Source organism: Saccostrea echinata, unplaced genomic scaffold (assembly GCF_033153115.1).
Source record: "Saccostrea echinata isolate AGI-Se365-2 ecotype Australia unplaced genomic scaffold, CSIRO_AGI_Sech_v1 ptg000062l, whole genome shotgun sequence".
Taxonomy (NCBI): Eukaryota; Metazoa; Mollusca; class Bivalvia; order Ostreida; family Ostreidae; genus Saccostrea; species Saccostrea echinata.
In genome coordinates this window covers 118,635-136,724 of record NW_026889811.1, presented here as the reverse complement: position 1 = coordinate 136,724, position 18,090 = coordinate 118,635, and positions in this window count along the sequence as shown.

Below are 18,090 nucleotides of genomic sequence, written 5' to 3'. Positions count from 1 at the left end.
AGCACAGTTTGGCAGTATTTAGAGAAGCCAGGCATAAACGGAATGGTAAGCTCTGACTTAACTTTCAATTTTCTCAAACTAGATTGGTACATGTTGTTGTCGGTATATATAATTCTTTATATATGATATACTCTCTATTCTTATAATCCATTATATAAGTCTGCATGAAGCCCTCCACTCTTTAATGTTACACCCTCTTTTTTTATTCGACGAATTCTGTTATTTTATATGGTTAAATATAGTTTCATACAGTGCTTGTTTTAATGGTTTTAAGATTTGTAAATGAAGCCTTTATGGATTTTGATTTCGCTCTATTCGTGAGTATAATTCAGACATTATAGTTAACCTCAGCATTCTAATAATTGCTCAGTAGCCTTTTTCACAAAAATTCTTACGACTAAGATTAAAATTTGACAAGTTTGTAATTTTTTTGTTTAATGAGGAAATTTATTATTTTAGAAAAAATAATTCACAATATACTATCATGTAATTAAATATAAGATTTTTTGTAACCTGCTACAATTTAGGTACATACAGAAGAATTGGAACATCTTAATTTTAGTCGTAAGATTTTTTGTGAAAAGGTCTACAGGTCTGTAAAGTCACGTTCGAATTGACCTCATCAAAAGTCAATTACTGTGTTATGTATAATATCCAGGTTTGGGGTAATTGAAATAAGTAATTCTAATTTACTGTATTTAAATACATTTTTTCAAAGTAATTGAAAGTATTTGTAATTGAGTTTGTTTTCAATTACAAGTAATTGAATGTATTTAAATACATTCCAAAAATGTCATGTATTTTTCAATTACATTTCAAGTACAGTTCAAATACTTCATTTTTCAAGCTACATATTAAAAAAGGTGTTTTATCATAATGCATACCAGTACTGGTTGGCATGAGTTTGTGTTTATTCAATAACTAAATGCTTTATAATGTTTATACAGCACAAACACTCTCACCAGGGCAATAAGAAAGGCCAAATTTGATTATGCTGCTTCAAAATATTCATGTAGATGTTCTTCAAAATTTTTGGAAATAAAACTAAAGTAATTGATATGTATTTAATTACATTCTTCAAAGTAATTGAGAGTAATTAATTACATTTGTTAAAATCGATGTAATTGTAATTGCAAGTAATTGACAAAATTATCAATGTATTTGAAAGTATTTAATTACATTTCAATGTAATTGACCCCAACCCTGATGATATCTATATTCTCTCCAACATTATGAAGGTTGTATGATAGACCATCAATCTATATGTATGTATGTGTGTTATACGTTCTATTATTATGTAGGTCTGTTTGATGTGCCCTTTATTATTTATGTAGACTTGTATCATATACTTTGTATTATTTAGATAGGTATATTTGATATTCTACCTATCTTATAAGTACATCTCTTTGATAAAATTTATATTCTTAATCTAAAACTGTATATGATTTCACACTGTACCCTCTATCCCCTCTATCCCCTGTCTAGGTAGATGTACACCCATGCAATGATACAATCTGTGGAGAGAACGAGAGATGTGAATTGTTACATGACAAATCTGTTTTCTGCAGTATAACTGGTAAGATACAACACGTGATGATACGTCATTGGAGAGAATGAGAGGTGTAAAGTGCATGTTTCTTGACAAATCTGTTTATGCCGTACAACCGTCACTAGTTGTAGACATAACCTACAATGAAACAATTTAAAGAAAGAATGAGAAATGTGAACTGTTACTTGAAAACTGTTTTCTGCTGATTATTTCTTTCAGTTGCTTCAAGAGCATGCAAGAGCATGTTTTAAATAGAAACAATCTTTAAATCGAGGAGGGCTATTGACAAATAAGTTGATGATACCTGAATATCAATAATATCGTTTAGTGTCAATATTTCTAAAATTCAAGGTCAATACACAGGCCTTCTTTTGGAAATACAGTCCGTCTTTAAGTCGAATGTTGACTGACGTCTTTCATACAAATTGGTAGGCCATTCATATGACATTGAACTGACTACGGTTTTCGTTTACCTGATCATGACAAGGCAACTATTACTACGAGGGTTATAAAGCTTAAGCTGTTCAAACCCAAATTATACTGTATTAATTTACTAAAACTTAGTGAAAACATAGTTTATAAAAATTATAGATAATATCTTGTAAATTCTAATGTCCGTAATGATAATTTTTCAGGATAAGTTTTCTCATGAGATTTTTGAAGCTATAAAACTGCTACCTTTTATAGCACCTAATAATAACTGATCAAGATTCATTGATATCATTATATCTGATACCGATTTGTCTTGTTTTTTATCATGTATGTGTCACTTCATTTTCTAAAAATTTCATATTATTACAAAGTGTACTGTATAAATGCATTTTACGGCAATTTATATTTCAATCACTTACGCAGAATGCATCAAGCCTCCTACAGGCGTTTTCCGTTCTTGGAGAACGTACTCTACTAGTATCAGCACTATAGCTGTGGGTGATATCGGAGAGTTCTATTGCCTCCATGGTACATCGCTACAGGTAGCCACTTACAAATGTAAACAGGATGGTTCGTGGGGAATAACAGATATATCTCTGCCAAATATACACAAATGCAACAAAAGAGGCAAGTAAAACGAAGGCACTGTAACAAAACCACTAATACAATTGACAATGTATAGTAAAGCAGCACCTATATTTTTATTCTGATCCATTACTATTATTATCCATTGTGTAGACATCATTGAGTCTTAGTTAATAAATGCACTACTCTACGACGTCATCACATAAAAATTATTTAAAAACATCTCTTGGTAGTGAAAATGCTGCGACACAAAATGCTGTCACAAAAATAAACAAATTTTCGCATGAACCTTACCAAAATGTACACATTTTGTACAGAAGATCGAAGAATTTTCACCATTTCACGTTGACTACATGATTCTAGTATCATTTTCCTAGTATTTACGATATCGACAAAAATCATGTGTCAAAGTATGCGGCGTAGTGTTTCATTTTTGCATCTCTGTTGTTGAGGACGACAGAGAAAAAGGTTGATCGGCATTTCAAAACACTGTCTGTCTTTATTATTAGAAAAAAGCAATGAAAATAAATCAGCATATGTCTGATTCTTAAACATTATTTCCTTATGAATCACACCTAATATTCACTGTATATTCTTTTAAACTCTCATTTCATATATTTCTTTACATGAATTCTCGTCTTGTTTCATTTTCACTCAGCGTATATTTGATAAAAAACTATGACGTTATGGGTTACGTATTGAACCCCCTTGACAAAGACTTCGTTATTTATATCAGAAAAAATCCATGATTTCGTGAATATTATGTTATGCATGTTTCATTTTATTTTTAGGATTGAAATAAATGTTTAAATATACACATTTAAGACATCGTTATCTCTAAATTTATCTTCATATAGTACCGTTCACGGTAGCTCAGTCGGTAGAGCGCTCACTCCGTGATCGGGAGGTCGTGAGTTCGAATCTCGGCCGCGACTGACCTAAGTCGATAAAAAATGGGTAGCAACTGTTCCTTCGCCATGCTCTTGGCACTTTGAAGTGAAAGTTGGGGGTCCTTCGGATGAGACCTTAAAAACAGAGGCCCCCTGTCACGGCAGGCAAAGGCACGATAAAGATCCCTCACTGCTCAATGGCCCTGAGTGCCGAGTAAAGGTAAAAATTTGAAGCCCTTCACTGGTATATAGTGACGTCTGTATATAAGTGAAAAATTCTCGAATGGGACGTAAAACAACATACAATCAATCAATCACTTCATATAGCTTACTATGACGTCATATTGTATAGGAAAATTAGAATATCTGAGTGTAGTCTCAACATACCCGCGAAACTTTACTCGGGTATGTTAATGCTATACCCAGATATTCTACTTGACTATACAACTTGACGTCATAGTAAGCCGCATGAAGTGAAATTTAAGAAATAAGTAACACGATTTCTTAATATCTGTATTTAAAGTTTTATTTCAGGTTCAAGATACGACTGGAAACATGAAAAACACAATATAAACTCTTGTCATTTTTAGATGGAATAAATAGAGAAGTAATTGTCACTGGGGTTAAATACCAAACTCATGACGTCATATCTGCTGATCCAATTTTTACCGAGTGAAAATGAAACTAACGAGAATTCATGTAAACAGATATATGAAATAGGAGTTTAAAAGTATATACCACGAATATCATGTTTGATTCCTAAGGAATGAAATATATGGAGATAACGAACAGTATTCAAGCTCAAAAGTCCATTAAACAATACAAAATAGGAGCAGAGCAAACACGGACCTCTAAACATCAGAGGTGGGATCAGGTGCCATGGAGGAGTGAGCATCCCCTGCCGACCGGTCACACCCGCCGTGTGCTCCTTGTCATGATCGGGAAATAACGGAAAAATCCGTCCGACAATTCACTGTGTAAATAATGGCCTAACAATTAGTATGAAAAACGTCAGTCAGCATTTGACTCAATGATAAATTGTATTTGCTGACAAGGTCATTGTATCGACCATAGAACTTACGAAATGATGACTTTAAACGAGACAGCTGATATTCTTGTTTTATCAACTTGTTTGTCAATAATTTACCTCGTTTTAGAAATTGTACATACGTAGAGCATGCTCTTGCGTATCGAATCAACTGAGAGATATAAACCCCGTATGCAGGTGATGAAGGTATATTGCTGCTTAAGGAAGGGAAGTTGACGATTGAAAAGTTAAAGTCATCACGTTTATCATAAAGCTTGGTTGTTAGATTACCATTAACGTCTTTTTCAAGTAAAATATCCAAATATGAAACAGATGTGTCAGACTCTGTGGTATCTTTTATCTCAAGCTCACCAGGATATATCGTATCGAAATAAGAATGAAAATAGCCATTGTTAATTGACAATACGTAGTCGATATCTCTAAATGTCGAGTTGAAGGCCACAGCAAGTGTTTTCTTCTTTTCACATACAAGATTTTGGACAAATTCTGCTTCATATGAATACAAAAAAGGTCTGCTAATAACGGGGCGCAAATGGTACCCATGGAAATTTCAATAGATTGTTCAAAGGTTTAAATTAAAGGTTTAGAATCAGGTACGCTGATTTATTTGTATCATTTTTTTTCTTATAATGAAGAATGCAGTGTATTTGAATTCCTATCAGCCTTTCCTCTGTAATTCTTAACAACAAAAGTGCTTAAATTCAACACTATGCCGCATACTTTGAAACATGAATTTTGTTTATATCGAAAGCTTGTATTCAACAGTACTTGAAAAGTGCTGCTAGAATCGTGTGGTAAACATGAGTTAATAAAAATTCCTCGATAGTATGTACAAAATGTAACAATTTTGGTGAAGTTTCATGCGAAACTTTGAAACATATTTTTTTCTGTGATGTGAGAGTAGGATTCTTGCAGCTTTTTTTCATGGCCCTGTGATGTTTTTACATAATATTTTCACAAAGAGAAACGAATTATCTCTGGGGTTGTGTTGAACTTTTCACTTTTTCATTAAGGCAATTTTTCTATTTATAGACGTCGCGTGATAACCTCTTAGTGAAGTGCTTCTTTTAGCCTAAGACTCATTGACGTCTATTCAATGGATAATAATAGTAAATGTTTTATCTATGGGTTTTCCGATTTATCAAATGAATGTAACATTTTACCAAAAAAGTGTAAATTCGCCGAATAATTATAATGATCTAGGGACTGCCTTAACATACCTGCGTTATTTCTCATGTAAATCATGCACATAGTATGCTGTTAAACTTTTCATCTCGCCATTTGATTTTTTTTAGAGACCAAAACTAATGGTACTATAAAAATTTTACCAAAATACTAGTATACTGAGTTTTGGGCATCAATTGCTAACACAACATTATATCAGTTTTTTGTGTCAAACACATATGTATCTAAAGAATGATACACATGTTAATATGAATTCAGGCAAATCATTTACAAATAACTAAAGTATTTGCTGAAATAGTCTGAAACATATGTGCAAGTGGAGACTTTATTCTATTTAAGCATATTTTTGTGGGACTTCTTTTAGTTGTCTTTATTATTATTATTAATATAATTATTATTATTGTTATTGTATTTTTTGGTATTTGTTTTTATTTTGTTTTGGTCTACTACCATCGGAATAAATATCTTCATCTGTTTTAACTCAAGCACCTTCTGGCCATCATAAAAGATGGCAAACTCATGGCATTGACCCTAACCCTAACCCATATTTCAATATTTCTTTAGCTTTTACGTGCTTTGTAAAAATAACAATATACTTATCCTCAAATATATGTCGACTCCATATTTTCAACTGAATAAATTGAAAAACACTGTACAGTCTACAAAAAAAATCATTTTCATAATTTTTATTTTACTGACAAAAGATGTTAAGGCCAACTTATTACAACTATGTGATATAAATGATATGACAAATGAAATGATCAGCCTTTCAATCGTCGATCTCCACTATTTGTAGTAATATTCCCTATCAAGTACATATCATGTTCGTCTTTGAACAAATTTGAAACACAAGAACATGTTGTTTGTATGATCAATTTTTGAATCGAGGCAGGCTGCAAACAGTCACGTTGATGTTACAGGGATTTCAATATTATTGTTTTCAGTACTCATTTCTTAAATTCAAGTATCGTTATAATGACCTTATTTGTTAATACAACCTATTTTGGAATGGTATTTTGACTGGCATATTCATACAAATGGACAGGTCATTGTTTTTAAAAATATTAATACTACTTTTGACCTGATTGATACAGAGGATTCATGGCGGGTGTGACCGGTGCACAGGGGAGGCCTACTCCACAGGGGATGTTTTTCTTCTCCTAGATAACTTATTCCACCTGGAGTTTTGAGGGGTCTGGGTTTTTTCCCTCTTCATAATTGGTATTGTTAACTGGATTTATGAGATTGACTTGTATTTGTTATCTTCAATCACCCCTTTTATACATGTACCATTCATGATATTATGGGTGAAATATATGGAGATAATGAACAGTATTCAAGCTCAAAAGTCCATTAAACATTACAAAAATAGGTGCAGAGCAAACACGGACCTCCAAAACATAAGAGGTGGGATCAGGTGCCATGGAGGAGAGAGCATCCCCTGCCGACCCTTCACACACCGTGTGCTCCTTGTCATGATCGGGAAGGATATGTTGCAGAAATAGATAGACATAATGGATTATTTAGTTGTTTCTAAATTCTATTTATCATATATTTTCCATATCTTTTTTCAATAATTTTCAGAATGTCAGAAAAATAAAGATTTTATTTACATCAAAGAGACACACGGCTGCTACAGGTTTTTCAATGAAAGTAAAACTCACAGTGAAGCAGAAGCATATTGCAGGACAACATTCAGACATGGTCACCTGTTTCTGGCTGATTCCTCCGAGAAAATCAATGCCCTTACACATAAAGTTATAAGTATGTATTGTTTTCATCAGGAGAAATATTAGAACTCTTATCTATTTTTGTACTGAATGCAAATAGAGTAAAGCCAAATTTGATTGAGGCTTATTAAAACAATTCTATGTGTTATATTGAAAGACTAAAAATGTTTTAAAGCAAGGTAAGTCTTCTCTTTCTTGATGAAAGAAGTTGCATGACGTAGATTTTCGAAATATTTTATTCAGCTATATAGAACAAAAATCATTCACACCTATAATCGTTATTCTATGAAATATAGAATATTGATTTTCTTTCCTTCTTTACGAGGAGCATACGAAAAAGTAATGTAGCTTTGTTGGTTTATAAGAAAGTACACTAAGAATAACTTTAAAAGTAATATAATTTTTTTTTTAATTTTAGCAAAATAACAGAATTACCGGCATATCAAGAATGCGTTGCCTAGTGTTTATTTCATTTATATCATTATTATTTTGTCAAGATACAAGATATTTAATTTGCTTTTAATTAAAACTTTTTTAACACGCTTCTAAGACATTCTAACGGATATCCTTTTTTTTAATTCGTTGAAGTTTTATTTGCTTAACTGCATTTACATTAAGTTCAAATACAAACTACGTCTGTGTGCTTCTGTCTTACTTCTATATAGAGTTTTGAAACAATGTGTGAGCATCTTGATCATTTTATAAATATCAGTTCTGAGACAATTCTCATAGTCTACTATTCATCAATTCTATACAATTCATTCAGTAGAAACACTGACTAATATACCGGTATGTTAATATGTAGATCACCAAGCCTGAAATACTAGATAATAATCTGATTTGCTTATCTAATGAATATTTATTCTAGTAAATAAGAGTTATCCAGACTTTTTCTGACATATGTTCTAAAAAAAAACCAAAATACTGTAGCATCATGTTTAGTGTTAATATTAAACATTGTTGGTTCCTTGCCAGTAAATAACTTGCCTAGGATCAAATTTCTGGCATCTATTTAAAGCTCAAAACCATATACAACAAGAAACACTTCTGTTATAATCAGAATCTTAGGACACATTCAATGCAACAAATGTTTACATAAAATTTTAGATTCTTAATCAAAGCGCGGTTCTCGCAAGGTCTAATGCAGATACATTAGTATTATAGAGATGTCCTCCCCACGACATAGATATATATTGATATTATTGACATGTTCCCATCAAGTTACATAGAGACTACTTTACTATTGTACTATCATACTTTACTGAAATAACTTTATAATCGCGCCATCTCATTGACTAAGCAAATAAAACGTCGAATATTTTATCCCACACCTTCGGAACACCCCCATGTTTTCTTATCAAAATCTTTGTTCTTGACCGAAAATATTTAACAGACGTAAAAGATGTCGTGCCTGTAGTTTATAAGATTTGAAAGTTTGTGTATATTTCAAAAGTTTGGATTAGTTCCTTACAATAAACATTTTATCGCATGAATGTTTGGGAGATGTAAAATGTTATACATCTACAAAAATGGATTTCTTGGGGAATATGATTTTTCTTAGCTGAATAACACTTTGTATCTCCCTCACGATCATGTAATGAATATGTATTGTTGTGATGCTCCGGTGATGTCATATTGAGATATATTGATATTATTGTAATGGTCTTGCCAAGTCTTACAGAGGTAATTAATATTGTTATGAAGTTCCCGCAAAGTATAATAGAGAAATTTAATTTCAGATTCATCAAGGTTAGGATACGTAGTCCTATTTACATGGACTGACGGGGTCTACCACGGAAGCAGAAGCTCGGGAGAAATAGATACTTGGCAGGGTCCTGTTCCCCTCGAGAAACTGAGGTATGTAAAACAATACGCTAACATAGTGTTTGAGCAACAGAGAGGGTGTCCAATGTTGTTACCAGTTCTCGATGAAATGTCTTTACATGATTGTTCAGAGACGTACTTTTTTGTGTGTGAAATAGAAATGGATACTTAAATCCATACCAAATTTTAAGAAAATTGATGAAATAATTGCCACTGGAAGGATAAAACTTTTCACTGCCAATGGAGATTTTAATCAATGCCGAATTTAAGGAAAGTCAACAAAGGCCAATGGAAGGATAAAGCCTGAATATTTGTCATCAGATTCTACCACTTCTCAGCAATGGAATTTAATAACCAAAGGAATTTACTTCTTCTCTGTCTTAGATAACTTTTATGTGCAATTAAAGTACTAGATTGTATATATTGTGTTTTTGCTGGAATTTAAGCAAAACTAGCTTTCGACTTTCTTGCAATTCTCTTTCATAAATAATCTTGTACGTGGACAAAGTCCATGGTATGATACTCATATAAGAAATGTTTTACATATGTAGATCATACATGGCAAACATGTATGTGTTGGTCAGATGTGCCCCCCCCCCAACCCTTTTTATCAAAAGGAAAATAGAAAAACAGTTATTTAAGTTATTGATAATGTAAATCCATTTAAGAGAACAATCTATAATAATAATAATATAATATTAAACTAAAAAACTGAAAGAGAACCAAAAAATAACAAGATAAATATTACTATGACATATAAGAAAAGAAAAAGAAAAGAGTTTCCTATAAAAATCGCAGGTACATGGCCGGAGTAACGTAGAATTTTGACCCAGGTTGAGATATGACCAAAGCTCAACGTTGAATATTAAACAGAAAATGCTTTTTCTCCGTTAGAAATTGAGACCAAAAGTCGTGAAATTTATACCCGGAGTTATTTTTCAGCACCTTAGTAATTTATTCTTTCGGCACTTATGGCATAAACGCTTTGAAAATATTGACTCCCCGATTACAGCGTTTTACCCTGTGTTCGATCTGGAAGTTGTTATACATGATTTATATGTACATATAACTACTTATATATTTATCAGTTTCATAATTTGAATTTCTTCTAGCATAATAATAAGATCGGTCTGAAATCAGGAATCCATAGCATCCCCGAAAATACAGTTGTCGTTCAGTACATCTTATATCTTATTTCATGGTTTATTTTATTTCATGGTTGTCTTTGACAAAAGTTATTAAATATGAAATACATATTGTACTAAAATGACCATCTAAAGGACCCCTTTATCGCCCTCTTTCTTTCAGGTGTATATTATGAACTACAACTCATTGTTAACAGACGCCTATGCATGAGTTTAAATTTTTTTCCAATATTGGGTCAAGATTTGGTAGATTTTTTTTCCTGTATCGATTATTCAGCTGCATATACACATGTACATACGTCAAAAAGCGCCAGTGTTACAGTATTTAAGTGTATGTATTTGATACGTAAATTTAAACTGCGATATAATTCTGTAAAACAGCAGAATTCATACCCATGCATAATTTTGATTTACCTACACATTCCAAGAACATCTAATTAGCGCTATGCTAGAAGAACTTAATTGGATTTAACTCTTTTTTTACGGTAATCTAACTTATGCTCCAAGGTTTACTCTCTAAGGATGAAATTCCTCAAAATTACGCTTCAGTCTTTAAATGGTCTTAACATTCCAGTCAACGAAAGTTAATTCGATCTATTCTTTCTATGCTGGATTCTTACACTTCAGGCCGATATATGGCTGAAATAGTGCCGATTCGGCGTAAAACATTAATCAATCAATCAATCAATACACTTCAGGAAAGTACTTACAAACAAAGATAAATACAGGCTCCAGCAAATGCTCTACCAATCCCCTATTTTTACTTTTCACAAAAAAATTAACAGCTGTTAAGGAAAAACTTAAGACGCACTTTGCTTCAAAATATTCATGAAACTGTGTAAATCATATAAATTATGGATTTTAAAATTTTAAAACATTTAAAACCACAATTCTTATTTTCAAAGTTAATAGCATCTAAACGTATGAATTTGCAACACATTATATGATTATTTCTTACCACAAACTAAAGAGGAGGAGTTTTGATTTCATATAACGGCTTTTTCAAGAAAAATGAAAGTTGGGAATTTTTCCGTCTCGTGACTTATTATATAAACAAATTTTGCTTTTACAAACACGTACTCTAAGGTTGATGTTAAAAATATTCTGGAGTTCCTCTTTCAAAAGATCCGTGTAATCAGCAAACCAAATACTGTAGCATCATATTTAACGCTGGATTATGGATTAAACAATGTATGTTCCTTGCCAGTAAACAACTTGCCTAGGATCAAATTTCTGGCATTTATTTTAAGCTCAAAACCATATACAAGAAACTCTTCTGTTATAATCAGAATCCTAGGACACATTCAATACAACACATGCTTACATAATATTTCAGATTCTAGATCAAAGCGCGGTTCTCGCAAGGTCTAATACCGATACATTAGTATTTTTTATTATACTGAAACGCAAAAGAAACGCAACATCCTATTTTAGAGAGGAAAATCGTATAAAGGATATAATTTTGTATCTAAAAAGTACGGATATTTTCAACATTGTAAGTATCGATAATTTAACGGTTGAACGATTTTCGTGCCATAACCAGAAGTTAAGTTTGAGCCCGCTGAACAGAAATAAAAAATTTCATGTTTAACAAAAAATTTGACAAAAATTTGGGAATTTAAGGGTTTGTGTCTGTTTATCATAAGTAATGCAGCAATATTTCGTAAAATAAATTCTTTCGTTTCCGGAAGAGATGCCAAGGCTTCCTGAAAATGACTTAAGTACGCATTTCAAATGCTCTAGCTGGAAAATCTGAAAATAAAGGTGATGGAGAATTGCAGATGCAAAAATGCCCAACAACACGCCTCAACAGGCTCATACGTATCATTTGCATGAATGATAGTCCGTGGACCGGAAGTCCAAGTGTTACTACACTGCGCTAGGTTAGAGAAAATTCGACTTCATCATCTCAAAAACGGACATTTAAAAATTGCAAAGAATATTTTTTTCGCTCAGATCTCGAGACTGATGAACTTACTGCATCGTGGAAATCAAGCTGCAATTGCTGTGCATGGCAGTCTTCCACGCTATAATTGAATGGCCGAGAAGGGGGGTGTTTTAACAGTCATGTGTTACTTTCTAAAGTTAAAAGGTAATCATTTAACATTGTTATCAAATTTTCGATGCTTTTAAATCGAGTTTAACTTAATTGTAATCAGTTTTGAAAATCATTAGTTAAAAGGTTCAAATATTTGTAGATTACTGCTAGTTGCGTTTCTTTTGCGTTTCAGTAATTTATCCCCATGAAATAGATATATATTGATAGAGATGTTATTGAGATGTTTCCATCAAGTTATACAGGGACTATTATACTTTTATACTACTGAGAGTATAATTATGGTATTATACTTTACTGAAATAACTTTATAAACCCGTCATCTGATTGAATGAGCAAATAAAACGTCGAATGTTATCTCACACCTTCGGAACACTCCCACGTTTTCCTATCAGAATCGTTGTTCTTGGCCGAGAATACCCTAGCAGATGTAAGCAGATGTCGTGCATGTGGTTTATAGGGTTGAAAAATTTTTTTTAGTTTAAAAGTTTGGATTGGTTCCTTATAATAAATGTTTTATCAAATGAATGTTCGAGAGATGTAAATTGTTATACATCTACAAAAAATTGCGTATTAGGGAATATGATTTTTCTTAGCTGAATAACACTTTGTATCTCCCTCACGATCATGCAATGAATATGCATTGTTGTGATGCTCCGGTGATATCATATTGAGATATATTGATATTATTATAATCTTCTTGTTAATTCTTACAGAGATGTATTAAACGTGATGACTTTAACTTTTCAATCGTCAACTTCCCTTACTTATGCAGCAATATACCTTCATCACCTGCATACGGGGTATATATCTCTCAGTTGATTCGATACGCAAGAGCATGCTCTACGTATGTACAATTTCTAAAACGAGGTAAATTATTGACAAATAAGTTGATGAAACAAGAATATCAGCTGTCTCGTTTAAAGTCATCATTTCGTAAGTTCTATGGTCGATACAATGACCTTGTCAGCAAATACAATTTATCATTAAGTCAAATGCTGACTGACGTTTTTCATACTAATTGTTAGGCCATTATTTACACACTGAATTGTCGACGGATTTTTCCGTTATTTCCCGATCATGACAAGGAGCACACGGCGAGTGTGACCGGTCGGCAGGGGATGCTCACTCCTTCATGGCACCTGATCCCACCTCTGATGTTTGGAGGTCCGTGTTTGCTCTGCTCCTATTTTGTATTGTATAATGGACTTTTGAGCTTGAATACTGTTCGTTATCTCCATATATTTCATTAATATAGTTATGATGTTCCCGCCAAGGATAATAGAGAAATTTAATTTCAGATTCATCAAGTTTAGGATATGTAGTCTTATTTACATTGACTGACGGAGTCTACTACGGAAACAGAAGCTCGGGAGAAATAGATACTTGGCAGGGTCCTGTTCCCCTCGAGAAACTGAGGAATCTAAAACAATACGCTAACATAGTGATCCCGCGACAGAAAGGGTGTTTTTTACCAGGTCTCGATGAAATGAAAATGCATGATTGCTCAGAGATGTTATTTTTGTGTGTGAAATAGAAATGGAAACTGTAATCCATACCGAATTTAAGGAGAAATATATTGAGATAACGAACAGTATTCAAGCTCAAAAGTCCATTAAACAATACAAAATAGGAGCAGAGCAAACACGGTCCTCCAAACATCAGAGGTGGGATCAGGTGCCATGGAGGAGTGAGCATCCCCTGCCGACCGGTCACACCCGCCATATGCTCCTTGTCATGATCGGGAAATAACGTAAAATCCGTCGACAATTCAGTGTGTAAATAATGGCCTAACAATTAGTATGAAAAACGTCAGTCAGCATTTGACTCAATGATAAATTGTATTTGCTGACAAGATAAACAAATGGCAATCGAGGGATAAAATCAGAATATCTTTCCTCTCGGTGTTTTTGTTTTGTCTAAATTATTTAAGTTAGAACTGGATATTTAATCTTCTTTTCTACTTTATAGGACTTTTCATAAAGACTTACATCCGGTGCACTTTCAAATAAACATAAAATATACAACCTTGGCCTTCCAGAAAGCCAGAAATGTCAACTATTTGGTTCCATTTATGTCACAGAATAGGAAGTGGAATACTTCATATTGATCAACAAATAACCTGCGTGAATAATATTCTTTATTGATTTAAAAGTTTTTTTTAAAGGAAAATGAATGTTGTAACCAATCATTCATAGAAGTAGTTGTGTTCCAGAAGGCTGCTAAAGACGTGGTGTTTCTTTTTCCTTTATTCTAGAGCCGCCTAGAAGATTGAATTCAATTTATTTCCTAAATGCCTTATCTAAGCTTTTTCAAAGTGATTCAGCCATCAAGCCACTGGGGATATCTAGACAAAAATGAGCTACCGACGCATCCCTGCCTAATTTCAAATTTTAAAGCAATATATCATATAAGTACATGTACTTGCTCCTGGAAAAAATAGAATAGAAAGTAGATAAAGGCACACTTTTTTTCTTGCTATGCACATCACATTCTTTTATAGCTTTGCATTCAAATTATTCATCATATTTTAATAAACATAACCAAAAAAAAAACCACTTTGGATAAAGTGAAAAATTCTTCACATAATTATTTTAAAAAATCACGATCAAACGAAACGCATAATTTACATTGATCTTGTGATAATTCAACTTATACCCATAATACCCTATCTAAGGAGAAATTTCTTCAAAATCATGTCATTTTAAACATATTAAATATTCCAAACAGTCAAAATAATTTACCATACCTATACCGGATTCCTAAATTTCATAAAAATCCTCACAAAGATACATAGCGGGATCCAGTAATTCTTCTACCTAGCCTCTCTCTTTAAACCTCGCTAAAATATTAACAGCAGTGAAGGAAAAACATCAGGAATACTGTACAGCAATATATCCGAGAAGTAGTGTAGATCAAATTTGGATGCTTAAAAACTCCACGTTTAGAAAATCAAAATAAATTACCAAATTTAATTAAATCATAACTTTTTGACGTCATAGACAGCTGTTTATTTTTAATAAAAATGGAACTCCTAATTTAAGTTTCCTTGTCATTGGTCATTTTCAAAATAATTTTGTAAAAAACATTTTTAATGACAATATGTAGTTTTTGGAGATCAGGTCTTCCAACAATCTGTCGTAATTACCATGGGTACCAGTTGCGCCCGGCTATTAGCAGACCTTTGCTGTATTCATGTAAAGTAGAATTTTTTCAAAAAGTTGTACATGAGAAGACGAAAAACGCTTGCTGTAGCCTTCAACTCGACATTTGAATATATCGACGACTTATTATCAATTAACAATAGTTACTTCCATTCATAGGTCTACTCGATATATCCCAGTGAGCTTGAAAAAAGATACTACTGAGTCTGACACACCTGTATCATGTATATAATTGGATATTTAACTGAAAAAAGACATAGATAGTAACCTTAAAACAAAATATACCCTTATCAACTGAATATAGGGTTTATGACTCCCAGATGATTCAATACGCAAGAGCATGCTTCACGTAAGAGCAATTTAAAAAAAACGAGGCGAGCTATAGACAAACAAGTTGATGAAATGAAATGTATTCCGATAACTAACAATATTCAAGCTCAAAAGTTTATTAAACAATACACATTTTGGAGCAGAGCAAATACTGACCTCTAAAACATCAGAGGTGCATGGGATCAGGTGCCATGGAGGAGCATCCCTGCCGACCGGTCTCACCCGCCGTGTGCTCCTTGTCATGATTGAGAAATAACGGAAAAAACCATCGATCGTTCAGTGTTTAAATAATGGCCTATCAATAAGTATGAAAATCGTCATTCAGCATGTTACTTAATGATAAATTGAATTTGCTCTCAAGGTTATTGTATCGACCATAAAACTTACAAAATGACGTCTTTAAACGAAACTGCTGATATTCTTGTTCCATCAACTTGTTTGTCACTAATTTACCTCGTTTAAGAAAATGTTCAAACTTAGAGATGCCCTTGCGTATCGAATCAACTGAGAGATTTATACCCCGTATGCAGGTGATGAAGGTATATTGCTGCATAAGTAAGGGAAGTGATGATTGTAGAGTTAAAGTCATTACGTTTATAATAAAGCTTGGTTGTTAGATTACCATTAACGTCTTTTTCTAGTAAAATATCTAAATATAAAACAGATGTGCAAGCCTCTGTGGGTCTTTTATTTCAAGCTCGCTCACCGGGATATATCGTATCGACATAAGAATGGAAATAACCATTGTTAATTGACAATATGTCGTCAATATATCTAAATGTCGAGTTGAAGGCCGTAACAAGTGTTTTCTTCTTTTCACATGTAAAATTTTGAACAAATTCTGCTTCATATGAATACAAATAAAGGTCTGCTAATAACGGGCCGCAATTGGTACCCATGGGAATTCCAGTAGATTGTTGGAAGACCTGGTCTCCAAAAACTACATAGATATTGTCAATCAGAAACTCGAGCATTTTTTTAATGTCAACTTCAGAGTATTTGTGTGTACAATCAGAGTGCTTTTTAACAAAAGAATTTTGTAAATGACCAATGACAAGGTAAGTAAATTTACGAGTTCCATTTTTATTGAAAAAACATGCAGCTGTCAACGATGTCAGAAAGTCTGGACTTTAATTTAACGTTGGGAATATCAACAACAAGGATATCAGCAGTCTCGTTTGAAGTCATCATTTCGTAAGTTCTAAGGTCCATACAATGACTTTGTGAGCAAATACAACTATCATTAAGCCGAATGTTGACTGATATTTTTCATACTAATTGTTAAACGATTATTTAATCACTGAATTGTCTACGGATTTTCACGTTTGCTCGGTCATGACAATAAGCACACGTTGGGTGTGCCCGGTCGATAGGGGATGTTTAATCCTCCATGGCACCTGATCCCACCTCTGATATTTTTAGAGGTCCCTTTTTTGCTCTGCTCCCAATATGTATCGTTTCAATAAATTTTTAGCTTGATTGTTGTTCGTTATCTCCTTACTTCATTTTGCAGTTTCAATATGTTTAGATGCTGCTTTACAATATTTATCGTGTCATTTGGTGTCTAAATGAAATTCTAGCAGGCCAGTTCAATTAGGTACCTGAACACCACGTCTTTGGTCGACACACTTCCGAGTGGTTTATTTATGAAATGTCATGTTGCAGAGTTTTACAGCACAATCACTAAATATTTTATCAACTGTCAGTCCGTTCGGAAAACAGAGACCAGACAGGCGATACCACTGAACAATTGGAACACGGTGCCTAGAAAAATGCAGTGCAATATGTAGAGGCTAAACATGTTATCTATCAACAAGGGAATTATTCAACCAGTTACAACTATAAAGATCTCTATTACTCATCGGGTCAATTTATTTTTTTCATCAACTTCAAGATACTACTGTGTGTAAGTTTTATAATCAAACTATACACTAGAGTGTTCTCTTATTTACTGATATATTGATAAACGTACTATTCTATCAGAGTAATGTAAATGTTACAGTCAAAAACAAGTTCTTTAATTTAAAGTGACACTGTTACGGACAAACGGGAAAATTGACAACAGTAGAATTTTTGCATGACACATGCAAATTTTGTTCAGTTCTTGAAGATATTAGGTTTCAGAAAATTACAGGTTTTAGAACCTAAAAAA